Genomic DNA, 10086 nt, shown 5'->3' with positions numbered 1-10086 from the left:
ATGTACATTTTACAGATGAAGAAATTGAGGCACAAAGAATTTAATTCAATTTCCAGGGTGGGAAATTTAGGATGTGCAGGAAGACAAAACTCAAATCCAGAGCCCAGGCTCTTAACTGCTCAGCTACTTATTAGTATTATTAATATTAGCATTATAAACATTAATACTAGATAACATTTATTGATATATGTGCCAGGCTTGATGCAAAGCACTTCACCTTGACCAAAGCAGATGGGCAAAAAGAGTGCAAAGGGACCAAATGTCTCAATGTGTGAGTCAGTGGTATTTAATTCCTTACCTTTTTCCCTTATTTTTTATTTTCAGTAAATTTTTTGGGTTCTTTGCTACAACATTTAAACTCATGAGTTCATAGAATGATAGAACTGGGAGGGATTCTGAGCCTTTTCTATGAGCACCTTAATTTAATAGACACTATGTAGACATCTACAGGATATGAGCACTGTGTTCTCCGTCCTTGAGTGGCAGGAGTGAAATTATTGAAAATGATTTTTGCACACCGGAGGATTTGTCTCTGACTCATGTATGACCCTGGCCAAGGTGTCTGATCTGATTGAGCCTCAGTTCCTTTATCCAGGCAAAGAACTGGTTGGTCTGTGATAGCCCCGGTTCTTCGCAGCCATAGCAAGGGTGGAATGTCTGCACGGTGGCCCAAGCACCCTCAGGTTTATGACATTTCATTCCAATATTAGGAGATATAGCTCCCCTTCATACGAAGATTCCATTTTCCTCTAAGTCCAATCAGACTCTACTCCCAAAATGTGGGCTAAGCCCACCCACTGGGAGACCTGATTGTGAAAGGAAAGGGGAAGCGAATTGGAGAGCATGCATGGAACCTCACACTTTTCCTTTGCTCCTTCCGCCTTTATCAAGGGAAGGACTCCTTTGGAGATAGTGTATCTTTATCACCCTCCAGCACTTACCTCATTTTTTAACAAAGGACCTTCCTATACAACATATCTAGCCAAAATTTAATAACATTGTTGAGTGTTTTCCTTGTTTTTGTTTTTGGTTTGCTTCTATTTGTGTCAAGTGAAAATAAAGAGTGCTATAAAGAATGTTTAAAAATTAATTTATTTAAATGAAAAAGTTTAAAGAAAAATGTTGAATAAATAGTAATAGAGATATATATTGTTATTTATTGCCGTATAACAAACTACTCCAAAGTTAGTGGCTCCGTTGTCTTTAGATTCCTAGCTTATGGGTGGGCAATTTTGGCTAGACTCGGCTGGGCGGTTCTCCTCATCCAGCTGACTCTCTTGTGCATTTGTAGTTAAGTGAAGCCTATGAACCCCTTCTCAGAATGTAGAGGCATAAAATAAAACACATAGAATTACAAAAGAAAGCAATTATATTGAAATTCAAGTACCAAAATATAAAATTTGTGATATTGCAATATATTGGTCCTTTCTTAACACAATAAATAGTGAGATCCAGTGGCATGTCATTTCACTACTGTAATTTTGAACAGTGGTGAATGTAAATGATATTTCGAGATCTCTGTAACAGCTTTAATGTGGTATAAAAATATTTATTATTTCAATTGTTACCAAAGTCTTGAATTCTAATAAGGTGAATGTTAACTGTTGCCTAAATTCACCATAGAAATAAACGTTAAATTTCATTCAGGAGATACTAAAAAATAAACTTGCAGAGTTCTTCCTTCCTTTCAAGGTCATAGGTCTCCTCTAGGTAGAAGGGAAAATCTGCTCATAGGTTATGGCCGCATTTGTTGCATGGTTTTTCCCGTTAGAAAAACAAAGGTGTGAGTGTGAAAAGTCCAGGGAAATTGGGGCCAGCCCGGTGGCATTGTGGTTAAGTTCACACGCTCTGCTTCGGAGGCCCGGGGTTCACAGGCCCAGATCCCAGGCATGGACCTAGCACCACTTGTCAAACCTCTCTGTGGTGGCATCCTACATAAAATAGAGGGAGATTGGCAACAGCTGTTAGGTCAGGGCCAATCTTCCTCACAAAACAAAAACAAAACAAAACAAAAATCTGGGGAAATAGTGGTTTCATCTTGATAGATGTTTGTTCTTTCAAATTCTAGTTGGCTCTTATTTTGGGGGAATTTTTATTGGCTATGTGTTGTTCAGTGTAACAAAATGTTCCTCCTGACTCAGGTCTGAGGTTCTTTGGCATTCTGCTAAAGCTTCAGAGAGGCATCTTTGATCCTTCTCCTTTCCTTTTGAGCCTTCCTGGACATTATCTATTCCCTAAATATTTCCAAAGGATTCTCTGATGCCTGAGCTAAGTGTCTGCCATTCTAACACATTTGCTTATTCTGTATAACTGGTAGCTTGAGAATGAAGGTTGTGGGGTGGTAAAAAGTGTGAGTGGGAAGCAAATAAATATGAAGGGATAAAGAGTGATAAGATGAGATCCCACTTCTGGGATGACGAAGACTTTTTTGTCAGTGCTTAGGACGTGTTGGAGGGGCTGAGTGTTAGAGCTGCTGATGCAAACCCAGAAAGCAGCTATGTTTCCTCTCACTGCTCTGCCCTTCCTGGGAATAGCCGCACCTGTGCCCTTTCTGGGTAATTCGCTCAGTATCATGGAAGACATCACAAAAAGATCCAAGAAACGAACACAGCCTGAAATAACTGGTCTTTCATTTCCAAGGACTTTAAGTAGGTATTTATCATGCTTTGCCATGTAGGGTTCACTAGGATGTAGAGACCCTTTATGCCAGAACATCTGACTCCTATATTATTGTTTAAGTGTTTGCAGTTCACAAAAATATTTCCATTTGGAGCAGTCTTAGGTAGCGAAAATCTGAGAATTAATAAAAGCAAAAACCTTGCCGATCATGCATAACTGAGTGACCTACGTTGCCTAAGAAGTTTTTGTCTCCCCATTAGAATTGTAAACAGAACTCTCTGCAGAAGAAAGAATGATGCTGCAAATATGATGTATATAACCAAGCAAGGCAGCCAAGGACACTGTTATTTCTGGGGGAGTTGAGAATGCCAAGATCCCAATGACTCTCAAAGGGAATAAAAAGATGCAACCAGCATTTTCTCCGTGCAGGGTTGAATGAGGGATGGTACCTGACTGGTTCAGCGCCAAACTAAGTAATCATTTGTACCTAGTTGCCTATTTTTTCTACTATGTCATTAAATACCCATGATTCATTCAAAGCATTGCTTACTAGTTCATTTTTAGCTTACATAAGTAATAAATGTTTGTTGTGAAAAACACAATACAAATAAAAAGAAAATTCTTTCCCTCCTACCAATCTCATCCCTCGAGATAAGAGCCTTTAACAGTTTAGTATGTACCCTTACGTTCTAAATTTCTAAATGTGCATATCCACATATCAGTGCATATGCATATATAATCAAAATAGGATTATTTATACATATTGTTCTGCAACTTGCTTATTTCACTTAAAATAACTGTCTTCTATCTCCCCATGTCTACATTCAAGGGAAACTCCTATTGTGTTTTTACAACTGTGCTGCATGAAATTCCATTGTATGAGTGCCCTGCGATTTGTTTAACATTCTCCTAACGTCTGGCCTTTAAGTTGTTTCCCACTCAGCAAATATTAATTGAGAATTTGTTATCCTCTAGAGATGCCACAGAGGAGGACAAGATACATAAGATGTGCCTCCTCTCTCAAGGAGTTTGAGGAGGAAGATGTGAGTCAGACACATTGTGGAACAAATAGCCTTCAATTTCAGCCGAAGACGCTAAGAATTCCCAAAGCCACAGAACCTAATAGCAAACTGAACGAAAATAGCCCAAAAAAGAAAGACTGTGCAAGAGCATTTTATTGGTAGAAAATCCAACATATCAAAACAGAATGGCCAAAGGTCAATTATTTATAGTATAAAGACTTTTTCTTCCAAAACGTTTGATTTGTTCAGTACCCTTCTGGACTCAACTCTTGATTTTTGTGCCAACAGCTATTTGATACAGTTTTGGACACCTACCAAGTAAAAGGAAGCCTGAATATTAGGAACCCCTGAAAGTTGGAAGTATGTCTACATCTCCCAGAATATTTAAGTGAAAAAATATAATTCAATATGTTTACAAGGGGTTTTCAAAACCTGGGCATGGCAGGAACGTTAGTCCCACTTTAGTCCATCCCAGGCTTGTTTGTCTCCAGGACTCTTGGCCACTTGCTCCTCCTCAGCTGTCTCTTTGGAGACCAACTTCATGCAGGCTCATGGCTGCCATGGCTACAACCGAAGCTGTGCAAGAATTACCTGACGGTGCCTTGTCTTAAGCCCACACCTTGAGCCTCTTACCTTCAACACACGGCTTCCCAGTTGCCAATGAGGCTTAAGATACATCAGAACCTGCTTGGCACTCACATGGGCACACCCCAAAGTGCAGGGGAGTTAATGCCCCATGGGATAAACCTTTGATCAGTGGGAGTTGAGAGCTAGTGAATAAATTCTCCTCCCCCCTCTTGCTCGCCCCCTCCCGGCAGAGTGTCTTAAGATGTGGTGGCCTTTATAGACTCTCAGATGACAGTCCCATGAAGTGGTGCAATTAGTTGGTTTTACGATGAAGCCGTGGCCATCTCTGTATGCACCCCCTCGTATTTGCTCTGTTGTCTTCCCTGCCCCATTCCCTTTCCCTCACTTCTGCTTCCCTGGGACTGTAGTCCTTAGTAAAAGAGTTGCAGATAAGCTGTTGCCTCAGACTCCATTTTCTGAAGAACTCAGGCCAGAACAGTACAGTCTTAACAAAGAGAGGTAAAGCAAGATAGAGAGCACTTTGCCTGCTCATTACATAATTTATAGCTACTATTTATTGAATACCTATTCAGTGTTCAATAATTTTGCCAAGTGCTTTGTATGCCTTTGAATAACCACCCTATAAAGAGAGTATTACTATTAACTGTAGTTTTTATTCTATAGGAAAGAAAACTGAGGCTGGGAGAGTATCTTGCTCAAGGTTGTATTAGATCACATTCTAATCTTTTGTCTAGCATGATATTGCGATGGGTGAAGGAGAGGACAGCTAGAAGCTCCCCATCTCTACATGATCATTCAAGTCCTCTTTGATCCCAAGGTTCCTCATCCCTCAAGATCTCAAATATGTGTATCAAGGATGTAAAAATGTAGTCACCGAAAAAGAAAGACAGATTTTGGACTTAGCATTGTGTGCCTGAGGCAATGTAGTGGAGGTGCCAGCTCAGAAAGTCACTGATGTGTCCAGTCAGAAAGGCTCGGCACCCCCAACACAGGATGCTGTTGTTCATGGCAGGACTCAGCTGTGGCCTCAGCTTTCACACCTCAGGGATGAGAAAGCAGGGCACGTGTACTCTACTAAAATCATCCCCGACTTCTCAGAGTACCGCATAGGAAAGAGGATCAAGTGCTCTTCCGCCAGCATCTCTGACTCCCACCATTCTTGCTCCCTCATCGTACTCTCTGCTCCTCTCCTGTCTCCCTTAATCTGGGCTCAATCCCATCCCAAGTTTTCTGTAAGAAAGTCTCCCCTACTCAACTGATGGGCAGCCTTCTAAACATAGGACGTCCAACCTCACAAGAGCCAGCACGCTGCTCAGCAATCATTTTTCTCATTCTCAGTGCCCCCTCCCTTTTATTCAATTTCACACAGCAGCAGTTCTAAGCATTTACATCTCCTCTGCCTTCTCTGAAATGGTTGTCCCCCGACTACATCCACAGTGAGGAAAGCGAGAGCTGTTTAACTTATTTCCTTCCCCCAACACTAAACTCACATAGCCCTTCACCAGTCTTCCCGTTTCAGCCAACTCAAACTGTCCATGATGCTCTATGTGGCGCTCCCAGGTGGCTGGTGGGATTCAGAAAGAAACACCAAATCTCCAAGCTGAGCTCCCAGGTCTGAGGCTGGACATGGAGTCACAGCTTTTCCTGCCTTCTTTCCATGTGATACAAAGTATATAAGGAAAAACACCACAGGATTTTTGTTGTAATCCCATAAAAATGTTTAGTCAGCTTTTTGTGCACGTGTGGGTCTTGTTTCTAGAAGCTGTTGTTGAGGACAGTCACTTGTATATATGGATTCCTAATAGAAGAGACGGACGCTGAGGTCAGATCAATTCAACCTTGGTCACACCTGGGAAGGTGGGGACTCAGAAGTGGGAGAGATAAGCATCTGGTTCTATTTTAATTGACTTATATTTTAAAAACTGTATGTCCGTTTTATAAAATTTTGTAAAAGTCATGATCTCTTGAATCACAGTAGGGTACAAAATATGGCGCAGAATACCCTCCTCAGCCTATTTATTGCTGAGCTCCCCGACTTGGGGGACCAGTTGAGCACGCCAGCGGTCCTGATGGCAGCATGCAGTCTGTGCTTTGGGCTGGTGGACATAAATTTAATTTGAAGTTGGTCATGATAGTGTTCCAGGGCATTGCTCTTGGATTATTAAAATAAAATTCAGGTCAGAGAAAGCAAAGGCCCTTTTCACAGAGCTAAATTACTTTTGCTCTATGCCAAGTTCAATTAAAGAAACAACTTTTTCTTCTTGGCAAAGTTTCTCATTTTTTTTTCCTACCTCTCAGGCCTGATTCCACCAATCCTTCCCCTATACAATTCAACATAAGAAAACATAAACAGTAAAATTTCACTAATTTGGCTTAAAAGGAAGAGATTGGTTTAAAAAGTTTGCACTGGACTTGACATAAATACAATAGAATACTTCCAAATGAGCTGACAGAGTACTTTTCACTGAATGTCAGTATCATCAAATATTTATGGATCATCTATTATGTGCTAGTACAGTGTTGAGTTATTTCATAGATAAATGCTCACAACAGCCCTGTGAGTTGGGTATTATCATTCACATTCTGCAGAAAAGAGCACAGAACTTCCTTAATGTCTGGCATTTAGTAAGTGGCAGAGATGGAATGAGTTGTGTTATGGGCTGAGTTGTGTCACTCCAAAATTTGTATGTTGAAGTCCTAACCCTCGCCCCCCTACCCCGCCCCCCAGTACCTCACATGTGACTGCATGTAGAGATAGGGTCTTTAAGGAGGTAATTAAGTTAAAATGAGGTCATATGGGTGGGCCCTAATCCAATATGACTGGGGTCCTTATAAGAAGAAGATGTTAGGACACAGAGGCATGAAAGGAAAGACCACTGGTTTTGTGCTGCCACCATTTTGATTTCTCTGTGCTTGCTTTTACCCATTTGCTCTATGTGTACATATATATGGAAAGGCCTTGTGTAGAACTTGTTGGTTTTTCCCTTCTGGGTTATAGCTTGAAGTTTTCCCTTATTATTTTCTTGGGTTGAGGGTTCACAGGTGAGGAAAGAGATGCATTCTGTTGTGTTTGTGTGCAGATATTTCTGGGAGATACAGACTTTACTCTCCCTCTTCTGAGACTCCACTATATGTCTAGTACCATAAGCAACTTATGTGAACTTCAGCTCTTTCCTCCGACTCAGCACAGTGTCTTGGGCCATGACAAACCTGGACCACTCTTCCTACCTCTACTGAGCTCCTGCATAGAACATAGCAGCTTCTGTTTTGGAAATTTGTTTCTTTTACCATTTCCAGGACTACCTCATTAACCCCTCAGTCTATTTTACTCATATTGGAGGGTATTAATGAGAATTTCCCGTGTTTTCTCACCTCATCATTAGTCCCCAGTACTTCAGGGGTCATTGATGGGGTTAGAAGTTGTGATGTACAACATAACTAATCCCTCCCTCCTTCCTTCTCTCACTCCCTTCCTTCCTTCCTTCTTTGTTCCTTTTTTTTTTTTTTTTTGGAGGGGGACTTAGCCACAGTGTTTAAAAGTTTAAGGCATAGGTCACCCTGTTTTCCTTGTTTGCTAATTATTTAATTATTTCGGATAATTTTGGATATTTTCTAAGTTTATTCTGTTGTTAGATTTTAGGAGAGAAATGTTTTGTGTCAGTTATTGCCCCCTTCTTTTTACAGGTGTGTTCCACTTACTTTTATTTCAAAGCTTTAATAACATAAGTAATTCTAAAACAATGAAAACAATTAAAATATTGCTTGATAATTAAAATCTAATTTTAAGGCTTGGCAAAGCCATTTCATTCACATGGAATCTGCAAGTGACCCAGTATAAATAATTTCATTATATTCTGAAAAATGTTTAAAAGCGTAAATGTTACCAGATGCTTCCAAAAAGAAAATAAGTAAAGTGAAAATCTTACTGTGATGATTAGAGCAAGCAGAAGTGGGGAAACCAAAATATGAAGCTTCAGAAGCACTGACATATTTTTACAATTCTGGACACTTTAATTTTCCTCTGAAATGAAATATTTTTGTGAGTGTCTTGCTGCTTCAGGATTAAGCATGGCTGATGATTTTAGATAAGCATCAAAGATACTGTAGGAAGTTCTCTAGGAAGATGTTTTTCTATTTAGGATATACTGAATTTCAAGAACAATAATTTAAGGCTTCATTCAAAAGTGGATAGAGCCAGGTGACTAGATGAGGAGCAGGCTGTCAGTGTGAGGCGTGCATGCAGGTGCAGAAGCTGGGTCACGTCAAGCAGAGGGCAGGAAGCTGATTATGGAGGTTGGTTGTAGCTAGACATGACATGCATGAGCTGAGGGATCAATCAGGAGGGTAAAACAAGAAGGACAGGGTCCCAGGCAGATACCACAAATTAAGATCAGAGACAAGGGTGCTTATTTGCTTAGTTAGAGATAATCCAGCACCTTGGATAGTTCTTTGGGGACGAAAGTGTTTTAAGTCTAAAGGATGACAGGATGTTTTGGTTCTGTTGCTGTCTAGTTAACCATTTCCACCACCACAACTCCTGCCTCTCATGCCTTGTTGAACTGGTTTGTTAATGGAGGTTAAATCTGTCAATAGAGTTTAAGCCTGGATTGCCATTTTGATCCGAATTTAACCTCTGTGGTACCTGCGTTATATGAAAAAGCTACGTATTCTGTCCACATGGGTGCTCATGTAATCAAGAATTCTGGAGGCTGGGTGTCTTAACTTGAGTGGTATCCCCAGAAAGAACACTTACATACGTGAAAGATAATTCAAACAGTTTATGTAGGAGATGATTCCAGAAAGCATTGGTAAGAGAGTGGGGAAGTGAGACAGGCAAGAGAAAGAAGCCAATAAAGAGTATGTATTGAGCAGATTACTGCTGTGGACAGCTGGGGCTCAATTTGCTGGGGATCTGTGGGAGACAGTGTAGGACATGCCTCAGAGTTGTCCAACCAAGGGGCAAGGGATCTGGGGGTATTTATCTACTCACTCCTCTTAGTTATTGATTGAAAACTGCTCCTAGGGAGCATTAACTCCCCAGCACTCTGTGTGTGCCCCACTCTTGGGCTAAATGGACTCCTGGGGCTACAGGAAATCCTCATGCAGAGAGACTCAGATGGTATGCTCAGGAATGGTGATTGCGAAGTGGCTGTGGATATGTGAAGGGGCACCAATAGCGTTCATTACTCTGGGTTCCGAGGCTTATTCTCCTTCCGTCTCCAGGACCAGAATAACTTCTCAGCGAGTATTTCTCCCAGAGTCAGGCTCAGACAGATACAATTTACAAGATTTACGTCATTCCCTTACTTTATGAATAATTGATATATAGAGAAAAAATAAGGGAAAGATATGTAGCTTGTCACTGTGGCCATGATGCAGGAAGCACAAATGGCCAAAAATGGTGAGAGGAAGCCACAGCTCCCTGAGTGACGGCTGCGACTGGTTCCATCCATCAAATCTTCCATCTCCCCAGTGCTGAGAGATTGTTTTTATCTGAAAACATTGGAATTCATTCTTTGGGACTGGAAGTTTTATAGTTTTTTCTAGCCTATAAAAGTATCACAATTAAGAAGAGAAATTTGTGTGTGTATGGAATGACTTCTGTCCCTGTATCAAATTGTTAGAGCGAAGTCATGATAAATATTCTTAGAGTTTCTCTGGTCATTCAAGTTTGCATCTCTTATTTATAAGGCCAGGTGACAACTGTTTCCCTTTTGAGGAATTATTTTTCTTCTTATAATTGACTTTTAGAAAACATGATATAGAATTTAATGTTAAAAGGCCTTTGTTCTAACCTGTGATAGATGCAATAGATATTTTTTCACTTTCTTCTTATCTTGATTTAGAAGGGCTATTA

This window comes from Equus quagga, chromosome 12 (assembly GCF_021613505.1).
Source record: "Equus quagga isolate Etosha38 chromosome 12, UCLA_HA_Equagga_1.0, whole genome shotgun sequence".
Classification (NCBI taxonomy): domain Eukaryota; kingdom Metazoa; phylum Chordata; class Mammalia; order Perissodactyla; family Equidae; genus Equus; species Equus quagga.
The sequence above is the reverse complement of the archived record's forward strand: the minus strand, read 5'-3'. Positions refer to the sequence as shown.